General features: G+C 33.5%; 2 long non-coding RNA genes across 35 annotated transcripts; one reads left to right on the top strand and one right to left on the bottom strand.

Moving 5' to 3' along the window:
- Positions 1-7505: 7505 nt before the first annotated feature.
- Positions 7506-9392, top strand: LOC134843975 (uncharacterized). The gene is made up of 3 exons (XR_010162659.1): positions 7506-7622; positions 7933-7997; positions 8745-9392. It is a non-coding gene; the product is annotated as an uncharacterized LOC134843975 (long non-coding RNA).
- Positions 9393-21611: 12219 nt separating this feature from the next.
- Positions 21612-25118, bottom strand: LOC134843883 (uncharacterized). 34 transcript variants are annotated; one of them, XR_010162638.1, is made up of 5 exons: positions 25104-25118; positions 24770-24840; positions 24022-24439; positions 22896-23188; positions 21612-22333 (listed from the first exon to the last, which is right to left on the bottom strand). It is a non-coding gene; the product is annotated as an uncharacterized LOC134843883 (long non-coding RNA). The 34 variants fall into 34 exon arrangements; XR_010162651.1 differs by having other exon boundaries at positions 24022-24366; XR_010162656.1 differs by having other exon boundaries at positions 24022-24310.
- Positions 25119-26208: the final 1090 nt, after the last annotated feature.

Genomic DNA, 26208 nt, shown 5'->3' with positions numbered 1-26208 from the left:
TAAGCGGAGAGCTAATCCGTCTTAGAAATTGTTCCAAATGGGTTGAAAGAAGCTTATTTGCCATAATTGATTTGTTACAATGAGCGAAATCTATTCTTGTGTACTTTATATGGCGTGTGGGGTGATGATTTCATAAAAAATTTCAAATTTTAGAAATTTTTTTTTTAAATTTCATTTTATTACATTTAATTTTTTATGCTACTACTGCTCCATAAACCTTGAAAGGCAGTCGGACATTCGGGGCTTCGCCCTGATACGAGCAGACCTGTTTTTCTTTGGTTTTTAATTTCGTCTTCTCGAAATGAGTAAAAACAACAATTCACTCAATATATCTGAAACGCTTGTAAAACACAAAGCAAAAATATCTACAATCAATGCAATTTACACAAAAATATGATTTCATATGAAAGGTACTTTGCAAGATTAACAAATATAAAAAAGTACGAGAAATCTTAAGAATTTGGTTTTCCTGAAAATTTTGAATCGACATGTGGTATTTGTGAAAATGTATTAGGCCTGCATAATTTTGCATCCTAGTTGTGTCTGTAATCAATTTTTAATTCTTTTGAATGAAAAATTCGAAATTTTAGTTGTGTCTAAAATGAACTATGACGGGGGGAGTTGTCATACAAGGATGACCATCACGTATAAAATTTTAATGGTGACACTGTATTTATTGATCAGCAATGCTCACCGTGTAACAATCCTAATTGCCACCATCATGTATTATTTTATACCTAATAAAACCGGTGTAAAAACTTTAGCTGTCACCATGTGTCATTTACTGTTCATCAGACAAACGGCTCCTCTTTGCTTTTATTTTGATACATCCAGAAAACTTCTTATTTAAACTTTCCTGCATCGCATAGTTTTTTGCTAAATAGAGTTTTTCAAAAAAATTGACAGATTTTGGTCCTGGTGAAAAGGTTTAAAAGCATTTAGTTCTTTTGAAGCTTGCGAATAGCAACTTTTGTAAATAAAATTTTAAAAGCATTAGCACATAATAGTGAATTTGCTGTTTTAATCCCAGCTCAAAAAAAAACAATTTTTGATAACAACTCATCCCGGGTTTAAGATGTTGCTTCACAATACAAACTTAATTAATACCATTCCATAATTCCTTTCTTACGAACTACTTGATGAAACAATTATTTACGGTTGAATAAAAAGTATAACATATCCAACGAAATAAAAAGTTGTTAAAGCATAATTGTTCCGACCATGTGAAAAATGGGAGAAACTTTTTATTCGGATGGGTTTTAGTTTTTCTTTTTAGTTTTTCGCGCAAAATCAGGTGCCAAACAAATATTAAAAAGTTGTCATAGTATCGAGAAAAACAGGTTTAAAATTTTCGGTTTTTTGTCTGAATTTGAGCAGACAAAGCGAATGAGCAGGCGTGCATTAGCTTTTTTAAATATCTTTATTGCTTAGAAAAGCTTAATTTAAACTTTTAAGTTTTTAGTTTTCTCGGGTGAAGTTAGCTTTTTGAGCTTTCCAGCGTTTTTTTTTCGAATCAAAAACCATTAAAACCGTTTTCTGTAAACTCAAGGTTATAACCGTAGTCCTCTCTTTTCTGCGGGACATGAATAAGATTGCCTTTGATTTAGTTCAGATATTTTTCAGAAGCTAGCAGTGATGTCTATTTAAAAAAATCATTTACCTTAATTTAGATCCTCATTTAAGTTTCAATTTATTCATTTTATGAGTGGAGTTATTGTAAAATCATAATTTCACTCATTTTAAAATTGAAAAATGCAATTTCAATTAAGCAATTTTTCAAATTGAACTTCGCGCGAGACAAGCAACTGAACGCTCGTCGTCTTTTTTGTCTGTTCATTTTTTCATCCTTGCGTTCGCTTTATCTTTTTTTTTCGGCAAGCTTTCATGCTATTTTTTCTGTTGTTTAGCAAAGGGTACGAGTGTCCGCTTTGTCCTTGTGATATTTTTTTCCCTTTGAAGATGAGTTGCAAGGCTGACAAAATTGTAAATTATTGTACATAAGGTTGCTGATCTTCAGTTTCTGCGCTTTTGATTCAATTTTTGTTAGCTCATTTGCGATGCGTTCAGTGTCGTTTTGCATTTAGAGTTTTTCAAAATTAGTGTTTAAGTGTTAAGAAAACTGGTTATTATTTGACTTTCCTATTTCTATAGATTTGATTTAATACACAACTGGAGCTTGTATTTTTGTTCCAACCTTTTGAAAAATGGAGAGGAACTTTGTCTTCCGGTGTTTTCGGTTTTTTTTAAATCCACGCAAAATCAGATGCCACAAAAAATCATCGGAATAAATCGCTTAATATATCATAACAACAAATTTCAGTCGTGATCTCAACTACATTAAAAACTTCCAAAAACTTGTCCCAGGATCGAGAAAAACCATTTTAAAAACTTTGATTTGAAGTCTTTCTAGTCTCAATTTGAGTTAGTAAAGCAAGCGAGTAAGCTTACAATAGCGTATTTTAATAGCTTGATAGCTTACTACTTGCAGCTTGATAGCTTACTACTTGCTAATTTTAAGCCGATGAATATTTGTTTTAATCAATTAAAGTTAATTTTTTTGAGTTTTAAGCGCCTTTTTGGAATCAAAAACTTCAAAATTTCAAAAAACTGCAAAAAGTTTTGTCCAGTTACTCTTGTTGGAAATATGTTTTTGTTTCCTATTCAGACGCAGATCTAAGATTTTATCGACGGCGAGGGCTTGTGTTCAAAATAATTTGCGACTTTTTTGTCGCCAGAAAAAATAGAAGTGTTAAGCTCTCCAAAACCACGATAACTATCCTATTTTACCCAGAAGTTTTTTCCAACTCATGCAATTTTTGCCAGAAAAGGACAAAAATTAGGTTTAATTAAGCTTGTAGGCAACCAAATCCCCCATAATGTTTTGTGTATTTGGGTGCCAAAGGCCCAAAGGCGCCTGCTTGAAAAAATTGAGGTTTGATCGACCAAATATTGATGACGTAAAATAGTACCAAAGAGTGGTCAATAGGTGGAATCCCTAAAGGAACCCCTAAACCCGCTACTGAATCAATGGATAAATTAGTGAAACAATATTCAACATGCTATAGTACCATTTGCTTTCAACGGGGTATCACATGCATCGTGATTTTAACGTAAACATTACCAAAAAAATCAGACGAATAGAAATTTGAGATAGCATTGATTGTAAGGATACTTTAAACCCTATGGAGAGGCGAAATTAGAAACCCTTTCCATTTTGTTCCCAAGGCACTAATCGTGTGTTTTATTGCATTGTAGCAACAAAATGACGCAGGCAAGGACATCTAGGGAGATATGATTTACTGCCGACAGCTCAAGTAGATAGAACAGCGTTCTGCTCATGAAACCCGAAATCAAATGGCAGGGTAGTTGAGTTATCTAATTTACATGGGTCAAATTAGAAACACTTGTGACTGTGATTACTAGAGATAAGAAAAGTTTTCATTTCTTGAAAAAAGTAAAAAAAAATTCTTTCAGCCTGATTCCCGCTAGAGTTTACTTTTAAAATTCAATTTCTGTAACATCCATATGGTTGAATTTAGGTTTGTGACTAAAATTGATGCTGAAAATTTAATTTGCAAGTCTCGTAAAAAAAACTCTAGGCCACATGGTACAGGCAAATTCACCATTGTTTCCTCCATTCTTGCGTCTACAAAAATGTAACCTGAAAATATAATGCGTCCCTGAATAGCCTGCAGACTGGAAGTAATTGCTTTTCACAGAGAAGTTGGCATTGAATAGGTATCTTGCTTTATTACTCAAGCTATCTCGACGCTTTTCCATTTGCAACGAGGAAAATGTATACATTCCTATAATTCCCCTTTCCCTGTTTGTATATTAGTTGCGGTTTGCTTATCTCCAACTGGTGTATGAAAGCAAAATAAAATAGTTCTTTCATGTAATTTGCGCCTAATTTATATTGGCTTGAGCAGCTTGCACACAGATTTTATTCAAGTTCAAAAGAAAAAACTCCAATTTTTTTCATGCGCGCTAGCGTGTAGACGCAATTTTCCACAATCAATTTCAGCAAAAAGAAAAGCAGCTATCAGGTACATTCAAAATTATTACTTTTTTCACTGAAATCAAAAAAATTCCAAATCTTTCTGACGCTATTCTAACGCACCTAGCTGTTCAAAAACTATCCTTCAAAAATTTATCCTCACGCGCTTATTTTTGTTCCGACTTTCGAAGAAAACGGAACATTTATGCTCGGTGTGGTTTTTTTATTCAGTCAGTTTTCACCGATCGAAATAATAATTTTCAACAAAAATTTTTTATAACCCATTGAACTGTTCTGGACTAAACTATGCGTTTTGAAGAGTTTATTCATAATGCTGAAAGCGTAACGCGAACTATTTATGCGTGGCGTATTATCCCGTAGAACAAAATTGCTCCAGTTTTAATTGAGGCTAGCTAAGCTAATCGGTCGTATTTATTTCGTACGACTAATTTTTTTCATACTTGACTTTTGGTATTGTTCAAAATGTATAGGATTTCAATAATTTCTTTTCCCAAAAAAATAGTCGATATGTATTAAGGGACAGTCAGAATATTCAGAGTTTTGCCCTGATATATGAGCAGTCTTGTTTTTCTTCAAAATTGGTTGTTTGTAGTGCTGCGGGAGAACCCAGAAAATTGATATATTCAATCTAAGAGCAGCTACTCAGAGAAATTTAATATTTACGGAAACGTTCAGTAAATTTATGTATCAGTAATTTACTAAATCAACATGACTGCTCGTATAATGGCGAGGCCCTGAATGTCCCGATTGCCTTTTCAGGTTTATGGAGAAAAAAATTAAATGTAATAAAATGAAATAAATTTTTTTTTTAATTTGAGATTTTTCATGAAAAGCATTACCCCACACGCCATATAAAGTACAAAAATGTAGATTTTGCTCCTTATAACAAATCAATTCTGGCAAATAAGCTTCTTCATTACCAATTTGGAGCGGTTTCTAAGACGAATTAACTCTCCAATTACGCGTTAATAGCGCGAAATATCGCGCGTTAATTGTCCCAAATTGGCCAAAATGGCAATCTTTAAACACCCATAACTTTACAAAAAATGAAATACAAGTGAAATACATTTTCAAGTTTTAGCTCAATACAAAAATACCTTTTGATTATCATCAAAAATTTTGTCAAAAATGTCTCGTTAAAAAGTCGAAATTGGTCTGAAGAAAAAATCCACCCCGAGCACAAATATTCCGTTACTTTTGTTACGAAAGTCGGAGCAAAAAATCGAACTACGTAAAAAAGATTTTGATTGCTTTTTCCATGATTCATAGAAATGATCTTTCTTGCGAATTAATATTACAACTTAAATAATGTTCATAAATAAGGTTTATGAAAAGAGTCAACAGATTTCAGTTTTTGCTCAAATTTTTATTGTTTAGCGGAAAAAATACGACTGATTTTTACAAATCGGAGACTTCAATCCACGTGAGTATTTAACTGATTGATGCTTTATATGCGGGGCTTTGTTTTAGTGATCCCGGACCAATCATTTTCGATTCGCTGATACATCGATTTACTAAACTACCACCATTTTCTGTCAATCTTGAGAAAACTTTTGCTCCGACTACTTCACGAAATTAAAAAAAGGGATTACCCATTGTTTCAGACTGGGATGATCTTGCAATGTCATACAAAATCTTCCAAGACTATTCAAGATCGTACCAAATTAACATGCAAGATCGTGTCATCTTGCATGATTGTTCAAAAAATCCAACGCAATTTTATAGGATAACAAAATTACTGTAACCATTAATAAAATCTTGAAAAAAACTCTCAACATTTCGCCAGGTTTAATCTTTATCCTGGCATAAAAAACCTCAACCAATGCGGGAAAAACAAACATGAAAGTAAATATCAAATATTTATCACGCATTGCACGTACGCATTAAAAATGAAATACAAGACAGCTCGTATCAGGGCGAAGCCTTGAATGTTTCGACTGCATTTTAAGGTCTATTGAGCAGTAATAACATGAAACAAATTAAATGTAATAAAATAAAATTTATTTTTTCCGGTTAAAATTTTTGTGAATATCATCTCCCCACACGCCATATAAGGTACAAAGTAAAAGATTTCGCTCCCATTAACAAATCAATTTGGCAATTAAGCTTCCTTTAACCAATTTGGAACGATTTTTAAGACGGATTAAATCTCCGCTTACTCGTTAATAGCGCGAAATATATCGCGCGTTAATTGTCCCAAGTTGGCCAAAATGGCAATCTTTAAACCCGCATAAGTTTGCAAAAAATAATCACAGGTGAAATATCGTTTCAAATTTAAGCTCAGTACAACAATACCATAGAGTTATGGGCGTTTAAAGATTGGCGTTTTGGCCATTTTGGGACAATTAACGAGCGATATATTTCGCGCGATTAACGCGTAAGCGGAGATTAAATCCGTCTTAGAAATTGTTCCAGTTTGGTTGAAGGAAGCTTATTTGCCAGAGTTGGTTTGTTACTAGGAGCAAAATCTATCATGTTTATATGACATGTGGGGGGATGGGGTGATTTTTCATGTTATTACTGCTCTCTATAGATCTTAAAAGGCTTTCGGAATACTTAGGGCTTCGCTCTGATACGAGCAGTCTTGTTTAGTTAAATTTTGAGTACAGAATTCGTTTTTGGGACGAATTTTTGCATTTGAGACGAAAATGGTCAACAGACTACAGGAATCAGTTGAAAACGACAAAGAACGTTTCAAAAACTTGCAGAATAAGTATATAGGAGAATACAGTGCTGCTTTAAATTAGCCAGAAAAAACGAGCAACGAGAAAGTGCCTAAAATGCCAGTTTTTTTAAAGTTTGCCTGCGGCGCAAAAAAAAATAGTCAAAAAGCAAGCAAAGAAAAGATCTTGTTAACTATTTCCCCCACCCCCCTATGGTACCTTGTAACGAATTTCCTTCCCTATAAATAAAGAATTGAACAGTTAAGCTTATACGAATTTTTTACCTTGTTTATTATTTTACCCCTTATTACAATAGGGGGGAAATAGTTAACAAGACCCAAACAATATTTATAGTGACTTGTAATCGGAAAATCAGTTCACGGTTGACCTAAAAATGTTTAAATTTCCGATGTTTTTTGAAAAACTTGCATTTGATCCTGCAGTTTAGTAGCTCGATACGGGCATCTTGAATTATGCTTAAATTATGGGTAAATTACCTTGTTTGTACAACATGAAGTCCTTGCCAAGTTACTTTTTTCCTGATGCTCGGTGCTTTGAAGCGGTTTAGTTTTCGAGATTTGGTTGCTTTTAGACTGCTCGGTGCTTTTAAATTTAACTGCGCACGCAACCTTTCTGTGAAAGTTTTCTCTTTTCACCTCTAAGTTCTCAACCTTTCAAGCCTTCACATGCTTGCAGCTACTAAATTATGCGTAGTCTAAGAGAGACCGCCATAAAAACACCTGCAATGAAGCAACTTCATTGAGATCACGCATCACTTGAGATTTAAGAAACATTTGTTGTTCTACTTTGAAGTCTGCGGTTTGCGCGTAAGTTCTTTGTATTTGGTTAGAATAAGAGATAAAAACAGAACAAATCAGATTTTATTACCTTACCTTGACATGATATAATATACTTTTTGCCTCATATTCACATCACTTTATGTATACCTCTAACTATTCGGGACATTAAGAAGACATTTTAATATGAAAAATGCTTACAGCTATAAGAGTTTTGGAATCTTATATGCGAGCTTGGATGGGTTCAAAAACAAAAAAAAACTTTCTGGTTAACTCGAATTTTAATTGTCGTGAATTTCAACTAATTTTTCTGCAAATTATCCTAAAAAGTCGTCCTTAGAATTTCATCAGTTTTACACGTAATAAATAGCGTTTTACAACAATTATCAAAACGAGGAAAAATTTGTCATCTAATGTGTTGTCCTCTTAATGTCCTGTGATCTTATTTACTTAGTTACTTAGTACCAAATATACATTCACTGTAAACTTTTCCGTACGGCATATAGTTTCAGATCTCAGGTGAGCTAGCAATTTAATTTTTTGGGTCCCTTGAATACAAGTTGGGTCACTAAATTTTAGGTGAATCCCTCGAGAATTTATTTTGCGCTTCAAATCTCCCGAAAGAGTGCGAGCAATTGTTTATTTGCGTTTGTGAAATTTTCTCGCGTGATTCATCTTTCATACTCTTTTTCAGAGACCCAACTATCATACTTGTAACCAGTAGCGGATTTAGGGAGGAGGGGGGCGGACGCCCCCCCCCCCCCTCAGGCAATCGACCCCCTGCCGACCCAAAGGGTCCTCCTTTGTACTATTTTGAGATATCCATTTTTGGCTGACTCACCTTAAAATTGTTCTAAAGGCGCCTTTGGCGCCAATCTATGCTAATTTTGAGGAGGGAGCGCGCGGGCATAAAACGCGATTTTTTGGTTGAATATTTCAAAAAAGTGCCTAAAAACGCCTTTTTTTTCAAAGTTTTGGCCTGTTTTTTCAAACTGTTGCCTGTGGCGCAGAAATTTTGGGCAAACCAGTGTCTTTTCAGTGCTTTAGGAGAGCTCGGAGAATCAATTTGGTCTACCTTGAAAAAAGGTCGACAAAAGTTTCTTCAAAAGGGTCGTTTTATCAATTTTTTTTTCTTCTCTCTTGACAGTTATTGTATCTAAAATCATGTAGTTTGATTTTGTTATAGACATACAACTGAGAAAAAAAGTTTTTCAAAACTTTTCGGTCATGATTTTAGAGCCCGTCTAGCATTTGTTGACTTTTCAGGCCCTCTAAGTCACAACTTAGACAGTCACACTTGAAGAAAAAAAAACAATTCTAAATGAGCAAAGCTGAATTCAAAATGAGCAAAGCTGAAGGCATTTTGAAACGCGGAGATCGAAAGTGGATCTTCAACCCTCGAGTTTGGGGCGGTCATCTGAAGAAGGACCCTTCACTGGTGCTTCTGACTACTATTGTGAGCGGAGCTTGTGCTGTGGCGGTCGTCGCTCTGATCCGACACTCACTCTATAACCCGGATGTTCACTTTAGAGACAAGAGAACCCGAAGCACCTCTCGGTTCGACTACAACACTCGATTTAAATTTCTCAACCCCTCCGGCCGAGATTACAAGAGTTACGTGAACTATGAACCGAAACTGTAACACTTATACGACTTGAAGACGACTTAGATCCGGGTACCTTTGACTTATAGAAGTAAAATAGTGCATAACTGGACTACAATACTTAAAAGAGTAACACAGACTTTATTTTCCTCGAAATCAGACTAAGCTATCAATGCGTCTGGAAACTTACTTTGCTGTGAATTAATTTTGCATCAATGGGATATGGTCAAAAATGATCAAACCAATTTTAATTGTTTCCAATGCAGATACGGACATACTGGACTGTAAACTTGAAATTGAATTAGAGATCATGTCGTTTTGAGTAAGATTGCAGGAATCGACCAATTAGCATGTGTCTAAATAAGCATTTCAACGTTAAAAAAATTATAATTGAGTTTCTGCGTTCAAGGTTTGTTGGTTCAAAACTGAAATTTTTATTTGAAGTTAAAAATAAACAAGACTGCTCGTATCAGGGCGAAGCCCTGAATGTTCCGACTGCTTTTTAAGTTCTATTGAGCAGAAAGAACACAAAAACTAAAAAGTAATAAAGTAAAATTAAAATTAGAAAAAAAATTGAGATTTTTTTGTGAAAACATCCCCCCACACGCCATATTAAGTACAAAGTGATAGATTTTGCACCTATTAACAAATCAATTATGACATATAAGCTTTCTTGAACCATTTGGAACGATTTCTAATACGACTTAAATCTCGCTTACGCGTTAATAGTGCGAAATATATCGCTCGTTAATTGTGTCAAAATGTCAATCTTTAAACCCCCATAACTTTACGAAAAAGGATCACAGGTAAAATATTTTTTCAAATTTAAGCTCAGGACAACAATAGCTTTCGAATGATGTAAAAAAATCTGTCAAAAATGGCTAGTTAAAAGTCGAAATTTGTCAGATGAAAAAAAAACACCCCGAGCACAAATATTCCGTTACTTTCGTTACGAAAGCCGGAACAATTACCGGAACCGAACTTTTCCTTCCCTTAACAATTTCAATGCATTAAAAGTAGTTCAATTTTTTGGCTAAGCAATGCGTCGTTTAAATTCAATACTTAAATATATTGAATGCCTGATTTCTTCTTTTGATTTTTGTTCCGACTTTCGATACGAGAGTAACGTAATATTTGTGCTCGGAATGGGTTTTTTTTCTTCAGACAAATTTCGACTTTTAACTAGCCATTTTTGACAGATTTTTTCACATCATTCGAAAGCTATTGCTGTCCTAAATTTGAAAAAATATTTCACCTGTGATCATTTTTCGTGAAGTTCTGAGGGTTTAAAGATTGCCATTTTGGCCAATTTGGGACAATTAACGCGCGACATATTTCGCGCTATTACCGCGTAAGCGAGATTTAATCCGTCTTAGAAATTGTTCCAAATTGGTTCGAGAAAGATTATATGCCATAATTGATTTGTTAAAAGGAGCAAAATCTATCACATTGTACTTAATATGGCATGTGGGGGCATGTTTTCACAAAAAATTCTCAAACTTTTTAGAAAAAAATTTTAATTTTACTTTATTACATTCAAATTTTCCATGTTATTACTGCTCCATAAACTTTAAAAGGCAGTAGGAACAACCAGGGCTTCGCCCTGATACGAGCAGTCTTGTTTTTAATTTAGAATTTGATTTTTTGCTGGAAATAAGAGATTACGGTCACAATTGCCCAGCAATTCAGTAATGAAAACTGATTATTTGGTTAAACAAATGGACCAAATTAAATGCAAATCGATTTCTAGGAGGTTTAGAATGGCTCGTAATTAAAATTTTTGCATGAATTACGATCTAGCAAATGATCTTGACTATCCTCCATGAAAATATCGACGATTGTTTTCAAACAGTGCGCGCGCACTTTCATCTAGGTCTCAAAATGTCAGTTTTCAGTTTATTTTATGAAGATTTATATTGAAATCGAAGCGAGTAATATTTTGCTTAAAATTATTCTGTATTAACAGTTATTATCACTGAGAAAAATATACATGAAAAGAAGATGTCATTAGAGATAAAGGATCTACTAAACCATCTCCCCCTTTCAAAAAAAAGGGGGGACTAGATTGCTAAGTAGATTTCAACCCTCTAAAAAATGTGTTCAACCCACTAAAATCGGCGCTTCTGGCAGCGAATTTTCGACCAATCAGAATGCAGCAAAGCTCGATATTACATACAACGCTCTAGTGCGAATTTACTGTTTTGGAAATTTTAAAGTAGATACAATAGAGGGGGGGGGGGGGGGGGCGATTGTTAAGTAGAATGTGAGTTAAACACATGATATGCTCCCATTTTTGGTAAACGTAAACTGCATATAACATACATAGCCTGATTTTCGTCAAAAAAATGTTAAGTAGACCGAGAACTCACTGGTTGACACATTTTTTTTAGTTGCTTAAACTCGACCTCATAATAGAAACAGAAAGACAAAAAAAATTAGATCAGAACATCTTTTGTTCAGCTGCAAGAAAACGATGAGTTCGTATAGTTTTTCTCTTTAAGTTCCAATTAAAAGTCTTATTTTGGATGAGTTCCAATGTCATCACAAATATCTGGTGTAAATTTTACAACGGCAACAAATTTTTTAAGAGACAGCTGAGTTTCAGAAAAATTTCACATTCAACATTTGACTTTCTAACGAGATTGTTTTTTTGAGTTAGAACACCCCATTGGAATTTTTGCTGTAGATCCTAAAAACTAGAAGCATGAGGCCCGAAGTAAAATGACTACTTTTTAAAGCTGAGTTCCGATATATATTAACTGAAACTAGCTGCATTAGCTCGCTCTCGATTTAAGCAAAAATTTCAACAAGACTGCTCGTATCAGGGCGAAGCCCTGGTTGTTCCGACTGCCTTTTGAGGTTTCATGAGCAGTAATAACAAAAAAAATTAAATATAATAAAACAAATTGAATTTTTTTTTCTAAAATTTGAAAATTTTTATGAAAATCATCCCCTCCCCCCACACGCCATATAAAGTACAAAAAGATAGATTTCGCTCCTATTATTATATCAATTATAGCATATAAACTTTCTTGAACCAATTTGGAACGATTTCTAAGGCGGATTAAATTTCCGCTTACGCGTTAATAGCGCGAAATATATCGCGCGTTAATTGTTCCAAATTGGCCAAAATGGCAATCTTTAAACCCCCGTAACTTTACGAAAAATGGTCACAGGTGAAATATCTTTTCAAATTTAAGCTCAGGACAACAAGAGCTTTTGAATGATAAAAAAAGGCGTCAAAAATGGCTAAAAATGGCTAGTTAAAAAGTCGAAATTTGTCTGAAGAAAAAAAACCCACCCCGAGCACAAATATTCCGTTACTTTCGTATCGAAAGTCGGAACAAAAAAACACTGAATGATTATGATTCTATTTTGACCAATGAAGTTCAATGCATGCAAACTTGGGGTATTTTTTTTCTAATCAAGTTATAGTCGATTTTGAAATTGTACTTTTCAACACATTTTTGTATAAGTTGTCAAATTGGACTGATTTATCGGCGCTTTATTTTCAGTTTGCGTATTTTAATGAAGCGTAGCAAATTACTTTGCTCTAAACATATTGCACTCTTTTTTAGTCCCAGTTTGTTACTGAAAATGTGCCAATGCGTCATTTTAAAATTGAAACCAGAGACCAAAATAACGACCAAGTGAACGATCTCCCCCCTAAATCAGCTTAAGAGAGGGATTGTTCAGTTGGCCTTACTCCTTGAATTTGCCTTTTAATTTTAGGGCGGAGATTGTTCACTTGGTCTGTTCAAGGGGATAATGTTCACATGGGCCCAAAATAATATCTTATCATATTATCAGTGAAGTAGTTCTTGTAAAGTTATGCAATTTTTAAAAATAAGTATGCTTCGAACAAATCATATTATAAAAAAAATGGTCATCATGTAACGATTAATTTTTTGCTTGTGTTTGGCCTGAAGATCAAAAAACTTATTCTTCATTGTTTTGAAGCAGCAAGATCTAATTTTGAGCAGAACATCTTGTAACAGTTCCATATTTCTTGTCTCAAAAACAATTTTATTCTATCAGGAACCAGATTTTTTCGATCGTATATTGAATTTTTGGATGTAGAACGATTTTTTAAATATTTCTTAGGGAAATTTTAAAGTAGCGCATTTTACCGTCAAACTGATAAGCAATTGCGCCATCTATGTCCTCATGCATACTTTAGAGTATGCTTTGTTTACCAAAGAAGGCTCGTATAAAGAGAACAAAACTGGAGACCATTTGGACATTGAGATGGTCTTAGTCTTCGTGACTGACTTGAAAAAATTGAGCATTGAGCAGAAATTTAAAAAAAATGTTTAAAGGAAAAAGTCTAGTTTTCGGTTACAAGTCGCTTGCTCTCGCAAAATAAAACAATTGTGCTAAATCTGCTAAGTGTGTTTTTAAAAGTATGCCTATAAACTCCAAAAAAAACACAAAAAATTAACAGAAATTATCACGATTGAAACTAAAGTTATGGTTGATTCTGATGTCTACTGTAACACAAAAAAAACACCGATACTCAACCTTTCACATATTTAGTAATATTTCTTCTTTGTGAACTTCGAGCTTTCATTTTGTGCGTTTCAATTTTATGTAACTTCTTTTAAAAAAACTAATTAAGATATTTTAGAAAGGAAAAAAACAATAGTTAATTATCACCACTTACACTTAACACCAGAAATTTGTCGTCCAAGATATTGATTTTGCATCGAAAATTAAAAAAAGAAGTTTGTTTTTCTGGAAAATTGAGCTGAAGAAAAAGACGACAAAATTATATTTTTAAAAACTTCATACCTTTCTTTTGTGTCTCATGAGGTTCATAAGCAACCTTAGCAAGAACAGAGAACATTGATCGAGCGGCAACTAAGGCAGAAAAACTTGGGTTGACCCTCGTTGAGCTGAAAATGAAGCTGTAGTTATGAAAGAAGTTCACGCTGGAAAACTTTTAGAACCAAAATTTTTTCGACCAATCCTTCCTGGAACATGCCAAAACTTTTTTTAAAAAACTGCCCTCAAAACTGCGCATATTAAAATGATTATGCCAATTAACATAAGCCGAACCCGTTTTACAATGAAAATCAATAAAATTGTTTTATATAAAATTAAGTAAATTTAAAACTACAGAGCAACTTCCAGTTATAATAAGAACTGTTCCAATCAAAATTTACAAAACCTAAGTTTAGTAGAGAAACCGCTTTAAAAGCGTACCAAATAAATTAAATTGCATTTAACACAAAAACGGAAAATCAGCCGACAGAAATTAAGTCTAAATTTTAATTTCTGAAAGATCAATATTGTTTCAATAAATAAAATTGAAAAACTAACTACTAGCTCAATTGAGTTACAAGCTGTTTTAATTGATTTTACGAGAAATTGAGCTTATCAGCAGAATTGAGCTTGCCGGCAGAATTGGGCAGAATTTTAAAGAAAAATTAATTACGTTAGAAGTCTTGTTTCTGATTACAAGTCATTCGCTCTCGCAAGTGAAAAAATTTGAGCTAAATCTGCTAAATTTGTTTCTCAAGATATGCCTATAAACTCCAAAAAGGCAAAAAAAATCATCTCGATTGAAAAACAAAGTTGGTTCCGTAGTCTACTATTACACACCAATTTAGCATAACTCATATTTTCATGAATATATATTTTTTTACTTTGTGAAATCCTAGCCTTAATTTTTTTTGCACGCTTCGAGGTAAGGTAACACCTTTTTAAACGAAAACAAAAATGAGTATACTTTAATTATCATCATCAAAATAATTATTGTCAAAATAATTTATTATTATCGCTGACAGTTAACACCAAAAAAAAACCGGAACAATCATAAATACGTACGTTTTTGTTGCAAAATTTTCATTTGCTTTTAAAGTTCCTCGACCAGCAACATATTTTCTAGTTTTTAAGACTTGCTAAAACTGTAAGAGATTGAGTAAAAGCAGAATACCATCTGTCAAAGTTAAACCTCAAATACAAAAATTATATTGATGTGTTTGGACAGTATTTTGTTTAATATAGTTTAGAAGTTTTCCCAACCTCAAATAAAAATAAACATCTACCCAGAAGGTACAGGTCCTAACTAAAATACTTGTTTCGACCACTGAAAAAAAAAGAGATGCTTGTCTTCGGGAGTGTTTTGATCTTTTTCACTTTTCTACCAAAAAGGTCAGGTACTACAAAAAAAACATGAGAAAGAGTTGAGTGATATATCATATTAAAAATTTTCAGTCGTGATGAAAAAAAACATGAAAAAAAAAACTCAGTGTCGATAAAAATTCGATTGAAGCTTGAAACCGAGTAGGCGTTATGATAGAAAAAGCTTTTGTTTAAGCTGTGAAAAGCTAACTTTTACTCCAGAAAAACAAGTTTTAGGAGCTTCATTTAGCGCTTCCTCAGCGATAAAAAATCTGCAAAAAATAGAAAACGTTTTTTTTTTGAAATTTTTTTTATTTTTTTTTCATCGATCATTTTTTATAACAAAGAGTGAACTATTATGGTTATTCGACGAACTCTCTAACTTTTTTTCTGACATCTTACCACGCACAAAAAACTGCAATTACTTTTCAATGTAGACCGCATGGTCGGAATAAGACCGCATGGTCAGAACTTCCGGTGCTTAATTGCACAGCAACCGGCTATTTTACTTTCAATTTCATTTTTTTAAATATGTAAAACTTCATCGAAACTTTGCATAATTATTCTGAGTTTCACTGTTTTAATTTTTTATAATCAACGAAAATGATTAAGCGGAACACATTTTTTGTGGTTTTTGTACTTTTCATGAAAGGCAGCGGATGCTAAATAATTGCATCAACTACAACAGAAACTTCCCCCATCAGTAAGAAAACAACAATGGCAACAAGACTGCTCGTATCAGGGCGAAGCCCTGAATGTTCCGACTGCCTTTTAAGGTTTATGGAGCAGCAGTAATAACATAAAAAATTAAATGAAATAAAATGAAATGGATTTTTTTTTAATTTGAACTTTTTTATGAAAACCATCCCCCCACACGCCATATAAAGTACAAAAAGATAGATTTAGTTCCTTGTAACAAATCAATTATGGCAAACAATCTTCGTTCAACCAATTTGGAACGATTTATAAGACGGATTAAATCTCCGCTTACGCGTAAATAGCGCGAATTATATCGCGCGTTAATTGTCCCAAATTGGTCAAAATGGCCAAAATGGCAATCTTTAAACCCTCATAACTTTACGCAAAATAATCACAGGTGAAATATCTTTTCAAATTTAAGCTCAGGACAACAATGGCTTTCGAATGATCTAAAAAAATTCCGTCAAAAATGGCTAGTTAAAAAGTCGAAATTTGTCTGAAGAAAAAAAAAAACCCACCCCGAGCACAAATATTCCGTTACTTTCGTATCGAAAGTCTGAACAATAAGTTCTGAGAGTAATTGCTCCGAATTTCACAACAAGACCGCAAGCAACAAAAGATTACTTGAGCCAATAATTTTGTCCTGATACCTCATTGAGTCATTAAAATTTAACGTGACGTAAGTTCGTAAATACCATGCTATTGATTAAAATTCTTAAATTTATATTTCATAGGAGAATGTTAATTTCAATTTTGAGGGCTATGAACTGGCATTGAAAACAAATGTCCCTAATTGGAAATGATTTGCCATTCAGTTTTTACATTCGGTGATTATGGATCTAGCGCTGAAAAAATTGCTAATTAGTTCTTCAAAATTTCTTTCTGTGTTCTCGATGTAATTGCAAGTTCTTACAATGTTCACTTTTTGAAAATACTCATGGTGATTTTCTTATTTTTTGAAATCAAAGTCCATATTCTGTTACCTTGCATCATTGAGATCCGCAGAAGATTGGAGGCAGAATTTTTCAACAGCATAGAAAAAAAATTAAAATTCTTCTTAGAAAGGGCGGATCTAGAATTTTCTCGGGGGGAGGCGGATTTTCAAAGACATAGGCCAAGCTACGCTTCGCAACACTTGCAATACACCAATTATAGGATGAAAGCAACATGACGCTCGAAAAATTGAAAACAGAACTTCGAACAAGATTCAGTGGCGCAGGAATTAAAAAACAAAAAACATAAACTTTTTTGAGTTAAAATGATCAAAATTTTTCCAAGAAGTCTTAATGGGGTTGGGCATTCAAAAGTTGGCGACCGAGTTTTATTTATATCAAAAATGCTGCCAGACATTTAAAGGAAAAAAATCAGTGAATAAGCCGACTGAAATAAAACGGACAGGCAATTAGCTGAAACTCAGCCGAAAAAAAATCAAATTTGAAAACTACACGTAACGCCCACATCGGATACATGATAGCTATATAAACAGCATTGGCGAAGTGGACTTCAGAATTTGAAACTAAACCGACAGAGCTGAAGTCGAAAAATCATTAGCAGAAAACTAGTATCGAAACTGGTTAAATCATTACTATAAACATACATACAAATCATCAGGGGCGGATTTAGGGGGGGGGGGGGCGAGGGGGCGGACGCCCCCTTCTCAGGGATTCGACCCCCTGCCGACCCAAAGGGTCCCCCCTTTGATACTTTTTCAGAAATCCATTTTTGGCCGACCGACCCTAAAATTTTTCTAAAGGCGCCTTTGGCGCCAATATATACTAACTTTGAGGGGGAGCGCGCGCCAAAAAAAAATGCAATTTTTTTGTCAAAGTTTTTCAAAAAGTGCCCAAAAACAGCTTTTTTGACTGTTTTTTCAAAAATTTGCCTGCGGCGCAGAAACTTTTGCCAAAGTAGGGGGAAAACAGTGCTTTGAAAATCCGCCCCCCCCCCCTCGAGAAAATCCTAGATCCGCCCCTGCAAATCATTACTATAATTTTACATACAATCATTTGACTTCTAGAAATAGCATTTACTAGTAGTATTCAGTACCCCCCTAGATAATATTGAACTTTTACATTTTCAAATCTGATAAATTTTTGAATTAAATTCAGCCGTACTTTCCAAAATCATAAGTGTATTGAATATCCAAGGAGCGTTTATAAGTACTGAATATCCGAGGAGCATTCTAAAAACAGTGGGCCTATGTGTCTCACCGTTTTTCATTCATGTCGCTGGACCCAAATGAAACTTTGAAGAGAACTGTGAAACTTTGAAGAGAACATAGACAAATCTGCTCAAAAGAATCCGAAGCTCTGATTTTATTGAATGCGCTTTAAAAAAAACTAAATTTAAGGTCGTTTTCTAATAACTGTATGAAGAAATTTTCGCAAATCAATCATATCACTACCCGCAACGGAACTTCTTCCCTTAAAAATATGTAATCTAGCGGTTTTATGGTCGAAAAGAAAAGTTCAATCCTCTGCGATCAATTTCATGACAATTTTATGTTCCAGGACAAAATTATCATTATACATACTCAAAAAATCCGTTAAAACATTTTTGTTTCATGACAATTATATTGGAATTGTAACATGTTTTTTCTCTATATACTAAAAAAAAATCCTTTTTTCTCTATAAAATTGCATTAGCTAAAAAAAGTTTGCCTAAATTTGTGAAATACCATTGATTAGTTTTAGTTGAGAAACTTCGGTGTGGGGAAAAAACTTTATATTGAATGATTGTTACTGACATTTCGGGATGAGCTCGATGCAAAAAAAATCAATTCTATAATTTTATAAACGCAGTGTATAGAAAAAACTTTAATCCTAAAAATTCCACTTATGCATTTTTCCATACATTAGAAATGTTTCAATTTTAAGCGTCATTTTTAATATTTTGCAATCCGATTTTTGCCAATTGCCAATTGCCAATTAAGGGCAATTTGCATCACCAATTTTTTTTTCATTGTAAGATGTTTTTTAAACGATTTCCAATTGTTAAAATTGCATGATAAGCATTTAATTCATAAGAAAATCTGAAATTGAGAAAAAAATGTTAGTGCTCATTTATTGCCAATAACTTTATTGGCTTTCTCATTAAAGAAAATGTTTAGTCTTACAATAAATCACAAAAACATAAAGTGAAATACAAACAAAAATTATGTTCCTCATCATATTTGAAAAACGCTTGTTACAACTTTCCATTTATGGTAAAATGCTAATCACACAACTCCATTAATGAAAAAACGCTATTCATCCTATTCTATACCTGTTTTGTCAACGGATTGATATACAATTGTATGAAACGCTTTTTGTTCATAAATTTAAATTGTATGACCAATATATATTTCTGAACCAGAGTCACAACAGCGGTTCTCCATAAAGTTACCCGGGTTGACCAAAAATGCTTATCTTACAATTTCCATATATGAAAAAATACGTATTCTATAATTTCCTACAGTTTCATAGACTCAGAAAATTGTAAGAAAAAACTCTAGGACAAGCATTTTTTCATAAATGAAAAGTATAGGATAAGCATTTTTTCATAAACCAAAAAATTGATTTTTTCTAAATTTTATTTCTAAAAATTTTTGGGATGTGTTCGTGACCGAACACAAGTGACTAAACCCATGGTGTACTCAACACTAGAGTTCCCAAAAGGTTGATTGTCTGTCATTGATAATGCATTGCAAACGAACTGAATTGTAAAAAGGATAACTTCACAAATGATATAGTGTTGGTGCTCATTTATTGCCAATAACCTTATTGGCTTTCTCATTAAAGAAAATGTTTAGTCTTCCATTTAAATTTTGGCAAAATTTTTCAAAGACGATTTTTTTTAAAATTGAATTTTCAACTTATCAAACCTTGATCAAGGCATATATAAACGTGTCATACAAAAAAAACAGGAGTTTTTAGCCTGTTTTAAAAAAAGTTATCCAGGAAACAGAAAAAAACTCTTATTTTTGTGCATCGTGGACTACGTTATGCAAACAAAAAACTAAATTTTGCATGCAATTTTATTTTTTTTGGAAAATGTTTGTTTTAGTACAAAATTCGATTTGAAGTTGAAAAAAAATGAAAAAATTTTTGAGGCAATTTCAATTTTACAAAATTGTATGAAAATTGTATGATTAGCATTTTTCCATACATTTGATGTAGGCATTTGAATGATAAACACTTTCGGTGTGGGGAAATGTAAGATAAGCATTTTTGGTTTATGGAGGTCAACCCGTGTAACTAGCTCGTAAATTGGCCATTTCCATTGTGGATAATCCATTTTTAAAGAAAAAAATAGGCAAGTGAAACCTTTCTTTGTACATTTGTTTTTGCCAGTGAATTACATTTCAAGCAAACACAACCGATTGCTGTGCAAGTAGCACAGAATGTTCCGATCATATTCTTAAAACTAAAAACAAAAGTTTTTTTCAAAAAATCAATTTCAATTTTTGTGTGCGTGATAAATTGAAAGAATCGGAACAAAAGACTAAATGTTAGACAACTTTGATAGTCATAATAAAATGGGCATAATGAAAACTATTTTTAATCGAAAAAATGTCTAGTAAAAACAACGAAAATCTTAACAAAACAGTATGAAGGTTTTAAAAAAAAAATTTTTTAAGTTTTTTTTATCAAGATGGCCTTAAAAAACTATGACAACTTATTCAAATAACTTTTTCAGGGCTTGGGTAACAAAAGTACTGCTTATTTTCCTCTTAATTGTATCTATCTTTTTATAACAAGCCTCGCTTTGCTAATTCGGAATAAGACAAAAATCGAAAATAAAAAACCGTTTTTTTCGACACTAAAATTTTTTTAATGTCGTTCGAATCAGGACTACGAGGGCTTCATTATGAGATATCATTCAACTCAATACAATGATTGTTGGGTGTAACTGACTTAGTTGACAAAAAAACTAAGTCTGTTCCTAACTTCATTTGCTGGAAAATACGCCAAAAGTCAAATCTTTAAATTGGTTTTTCTCGACACTGAGGCTATTTTTAAAATTTGATAACGTCTTTTTTCGAGTCAAAACTGAAAATGCTTTTTTTGATACATCACTTAATCTAGTCCGATGATTTTTGTGGTACCTGATTTTGCGTGGAAAGCAAAAAAGAATTAAAAAACACTAAAACACACACGAAAACGAAATTCCTCCCTATTTTCAATAGTCGGAATAAAAAGGCATGCGTTGTCTTTTCACGCTTCAGACCTAGGTGTAATAAGTATCATTTGAACATGGAATGCGGAAAATTTTTAACATTTTTTTATCAGTGTTGAGTGGCCTGGTTATTTATTTTTCTCAGACTGACTTACTGCGGGACTTCTTTTCTACTGCCCACAAACGCTGAAAATTTAATTATTCAAAAAGAAAAAGGAAAATTAACTTTTCTTTATGAAAAAAATCTCTTTCCAATTTTTTTTTTCGGGCATAAATGCCGTGGTTTTTTCTGCAACAACTGACTTGTAAACTTTTGGATTTCAATACAACTGGAACTTCATTTGACATATACATATAACGGGTTCAATATGATACTACCAGATGCGCCCGAAAAAAAAAACGAGGCTCCGCATCGACTTTCTGTTGGGTTGTTTTTTCCTAACAAATGCCAATCTGAGGCTCTATTATGATAATAAATCAGGGCATATGTAGAATAGTATTGATACACTACAAGCTTTACAGGTTCTTTTGGAAGGAAAAAAGGAACATGTTGTTTCAAGTTTAATTCAATTTTATGATGACTTTTTCTTCATTTTGAGTTGGTGTTGACTTCAAAATGGGTGTTAAATGTCATCTAATTGCATTTCAATTGGGAATAAAATCATGGATTGTTAAATAATGAAATTTTGAGGAACAATACAAAATTCATATTATTTGAGAGCACCAATTATATGGACTGCAATGGAATAATTTGTTCTATCATAGTAATTTATTCGAAATTTTTGGTTATATTAGCTAATTTTTAAGGTCTTATATAGTAAATTTTCAACAAACTTGCACCCATGATAGCATATTTGTTTCAAACTTGAAGTAAATTTGAAATGGGATTAGCAATGAAAATTTCATTTCTATTTCAGGTTGAGGATTCAGATTAAAACTTCAGATTGACTTTGAATTATTTTGTTGATTAATGAGTTCGACAGCTACCTTGATTTTTTCGTTTCAATTTCGAAAACTTCGGCGTACAATTGAGATAAACATTTTTGATATTCTTAAAATTGTTATTCCCATGGATATATTGTGTTATCTAGCACCAAGATAAGCAAAACAACCACATCATCAGCAAGTCGAATGATCTAATCTGCTGATGAATTTTTCGGTGTAAGGCCATTGAGCAAGTCTGTCTGTCGTCAGTTGGGGGTGAACTACAACTTTCAACCTTCCAATTCTTCAGGCAGTCTCGCTGAATGTCATTCTAGATTTGTCCAAGCTGAAAATAAAGATTCAATCAAACACTTAGTTAACCGATTAATCTATTCTGATATCCTGCTAAATTGATTATCCTAATTTGAGCTTAATCAAAAACAGGGGCGGATTTAGGGGGGTGGGGGAGAGGACGCCCCCTCTCAGGGATTCGACCCCCTCGTCAACTAAGGGGTATTACTTTATTACATCCATTTTAGGCCGACTAGCCCTAAAATTTTTCTAAAACGCATTTGGCGTCAATATATACTAATTTTGAAGGGGAGTGCGGGCCAAAAAAAACGCAATTTTTTTTGGTTAAAACTTTCTTAAAAAGCCCAAACACGGCATTTTTGGCCTGATTTTTTTTGAATTTTGCCCCCCCCCCCCGCCCTCCTAGAGAAAACCCTAGATTCGCCCGTGATCAAAAATGAAATAACTTCGACAAAAACTAACATTAATGAAAAACGCTAAGAAAAACTTAAAGGCTGCTTTCATTGTAATTTCTGACTCGATATTAGATTTTTTTTTATTTTTCCGTAAGTTACCAGAACTCACAATTGTAACGCGAAATTGTACGAAAAACTCACAATTTGATTGTCGAAGGACGATTCTGGTGTTCAAAGATGTCCCTCATTTTCCCAAGCTCCCAATTTTCTCAGCTCAAGGCGATGTTAGGCTCAAGTTGAAGTTATTTTATGGCCAGATGATATGATGTTGTAATTCTGATGTTTCATTTTGGCCGCGTGTTATGTCATTTTTGTCATAGTGATGGTCCAGAATCAGTGGAAAATTCCAATGTACTGAACGGATTGACCGTCGACATTGACCACGTCAATTTGATCCATGAGTTTTCCTCGATGTGAAGTTTCAGAAACTAGTTCTAAAACAGGAAAAATATGACAATACTATTCCTCAGGAAAAGTTAGCAAGTAGACTCTAACTGAAATCTAGCGAGTTGTTTTGATAGAATGATGTTTATTTTGCCAAAAGGACAGAATATCTCAAAGATAAATAGATATTCCTTATAGGGCATAAATTTTTAATGAAAACTTCCAAATTTAGCTTGGTGCTGAGTCAGGGAATGCTTTTAATAATAGTTATATTGCCCATGAATGCTTGCTTATTGGTAAAGAGCTTGGAAAGACTATGCACACCTTCTTTGAATAGTGATTTATTGGCTTAAAAAAACAGGAGAAAACGACTTTTTATTTTTCTTGGTTATTGCCATTATATCAGAACCAATCATTTATCTTCGGGACAGGCTTCAATTAGGAGGTTAGAAAAAAGAGGCAACTTATTTCCACTTAAGGAAATGTCGATTCAGTGCCAGCTTGTTAGTCTCAGTTTCAGATTATTATAAATAGCTTCCCTGTGAAGCTTTGACGTTGGAAAACTTTGTTTAAAAAGAACAATATAAGATATTTACCAATTTAAAATGCGCTGAATTTAAATCACGTATTTTGAATTTATGTTTGGGAAAAATGATAATTGCTGAGTTTTTTCTAAGTTTAGATGGAAGCAACTTCTCTGAATGCTAAATTTATGATTAATGAACCCTTTAGTTTATAAAAGTCTCCTCATTATATTTTTCTTTGATAAAGGGAGGGGCGGCTGTAAGGCAAAGGTGCGTGCTTCCGGAAAAGTTGTAAATCCTATTTCCTTAAATGGTATCTAGACTTTAATCAGGGGAGATTATAAGATAAACATATTTACCGAAGTTTGGTGTTGAACTTTGAGAATGAACTTAAGTTTAAACACCTGCGGCCAAACTTTTCTGCTTCTCGTTATTTTGTAATGTTTTCACTCAAATGCCGCTCAAAAGAATTCGATCACTGAGCCAGACCAAATTAGAAACAGATAAAATTATCGACTTATATGGTAATAAATGAGGCCATTCAAAATAAAATGGTGAATAACCAAAAGCAGAGATTAAGTGAATTCCACGACAGGTCGAGCGTGAAGAGTTAAAGTGACGTAATGCATTCAAAGGCACCATTGACACCTGATTAGCAGGACATTCGATCCCATACGTCATAAAATTGTCTCTCCTCGAGAGCCCTTTCATTGGAAGATCCCGTTCAAAACAAAAGACTCGCACACCATTTCGAACTTTAGTCTCGGACGTTAAGTACTTCGAATTTTGGGGTCTTTTTGTACGGAAACCAGAAAACCGTTATTCTTAAAAACTTTTCAGTATTGATAAGTTTCAACCACTCTCTGGTCTGGGGAGGTTCGAAAATCAAAGTCGACCTAAGAAAAAGTCGAGCTAAGAAAAATAAATAATTTAGAAAATTTTCGAAAATCCAACCCCCTCCCCCCGTCGCCATTGGCTCTCTATTTTTCTGGAAGACCAATTATAACATTTGATTTAGAAACAAGAAAAATCTCTATGGTAATCAGTTCTGTTGAAATAGATTATGCTTATTTTCTACGTCTGGAAAAACATAAGCTATGCGTATACTCGTCTTCGTCAAAATTCGATACGAACGCTTGCATTTGTCCTCTGCGTTCGTCCTGTGCTCAGGCGTCCATCTGCGAAGAAAAAGATAAATTAAGAAGCATAGCCCCAAAATGTCCTTTGCACAAAAGTTATAGTGCACGCCTGACCGCTGCCACGCACAGGGCAGGCGTGCATTATAACATTCGTTCAAAGAATCTTTTTTGGCGCTAGGCTTAGTTTATCTTTTGTAGAAGACATTTTTTGCGGAAAACGAGAAATGAATTGGTTGCTTTGTAGGTATCCTGATCTTTTGTTCAATCAACTTACTATAATTTTAGTATTAAACATTGTTTACCATATTTGAACCAAGACGCGCCGCGTCACGGATATCATCATTACAAAATAATCTAACGCTTCAGTGGTTGACAGCTATTTATTAATTATCGCGATTTGACGCGAGAAAGATTATAATTTATAGCATATTAAAAAATTTTCAACTATATGTAACGTGTAATTAAATGCTTAAAATTTAAAAACCTCTCAAAAAAAATTAAAACCTTCCAAAATTGTCGCAACAAAATTTCTTTCTTGATTTCAGGGTAATTGTTGTACCCAAGCTAGTCAATCCTTGCCTTTGAAACTCTGAGCCAATCAAATTATTTCTAAATCTCCGCAACTGACAGATTTTGGAGCAAATTTTGGAAAACTAAAATGACGAAACTAAGCACTTTTTGACATTTTTTGACCAAGGAAGAAATTGTTTTTTTTTGCAAAAAAGGTTTTTTGGTGCTCTAAAAAATTTGGTCTGCCTTAATAATTTGATCAACGCTTCTTCAAAAAAGTCTTCTATGACTCACGAAAATCCAAGATCGGCCTTGAATCTGCTAAGTTCATTTCAAAAAATACAACTCTCTTACTTGAAAAAAATTTGCGTAAGCCTTTGTACCAAAGGATGTGTTTTCACTTGCAGCTCGAGGAATTCTGAAAAGGATACAATTATAACGATTCATTACATCAGCGATGCGAACCAGCTTAGATTGTGTGGGATTATATTGATGTTTTAACCCGAAATTTGGATTTGAACTTTCAAAAAGGATATTAAAAACCAAGGCTTGGTTGAGTCATTATAGTGAATACATTAAAACAAATGCGTCTATGTATCTAAAAAAAGAATCAATGTGAAAAAGATGGCGCGTCAAAAAGCTGAAAAATGTGAGGCTAAACATGTAGCTAAACACCTGGCTAGTTATGCCTCAAAACATCTTCTGATGTTTCTGTCACCAGGTAAAGTGTGGCCGGTGATAGAGTCAGGTGCCAAACTAAAAGAGTCCAAATTTTTTCGTACCATATCCAAACTGTGTTCCGTAATCATTTTAAACTTTATCCTTCTCCAATCAACAACTCAAATATTGAGATAAACTCAAACTTGTACAAAAAACTCGCTATCTTTTCAAAAAAAA

The sequence above is a fragment of the Symsagittifera roscoffensis genome, chromosome 1, assembly GCF_963678635.1.
Source record: "Symsagittifera roscoffensis chromosome 1, txSymRosc1.1, whole genome shotgun sequence".
Classification (NCBI taxonomy): domain Eukaryota; kingdom Metazoa; phylum Xenacoelomorpha; order Acoela; family Convolutidae; genus Symsagittifera; species Symsagittifera roscoffensis.
This window is presented reverse-complemented; position numbering and strand designations above follow the sequence as displayed.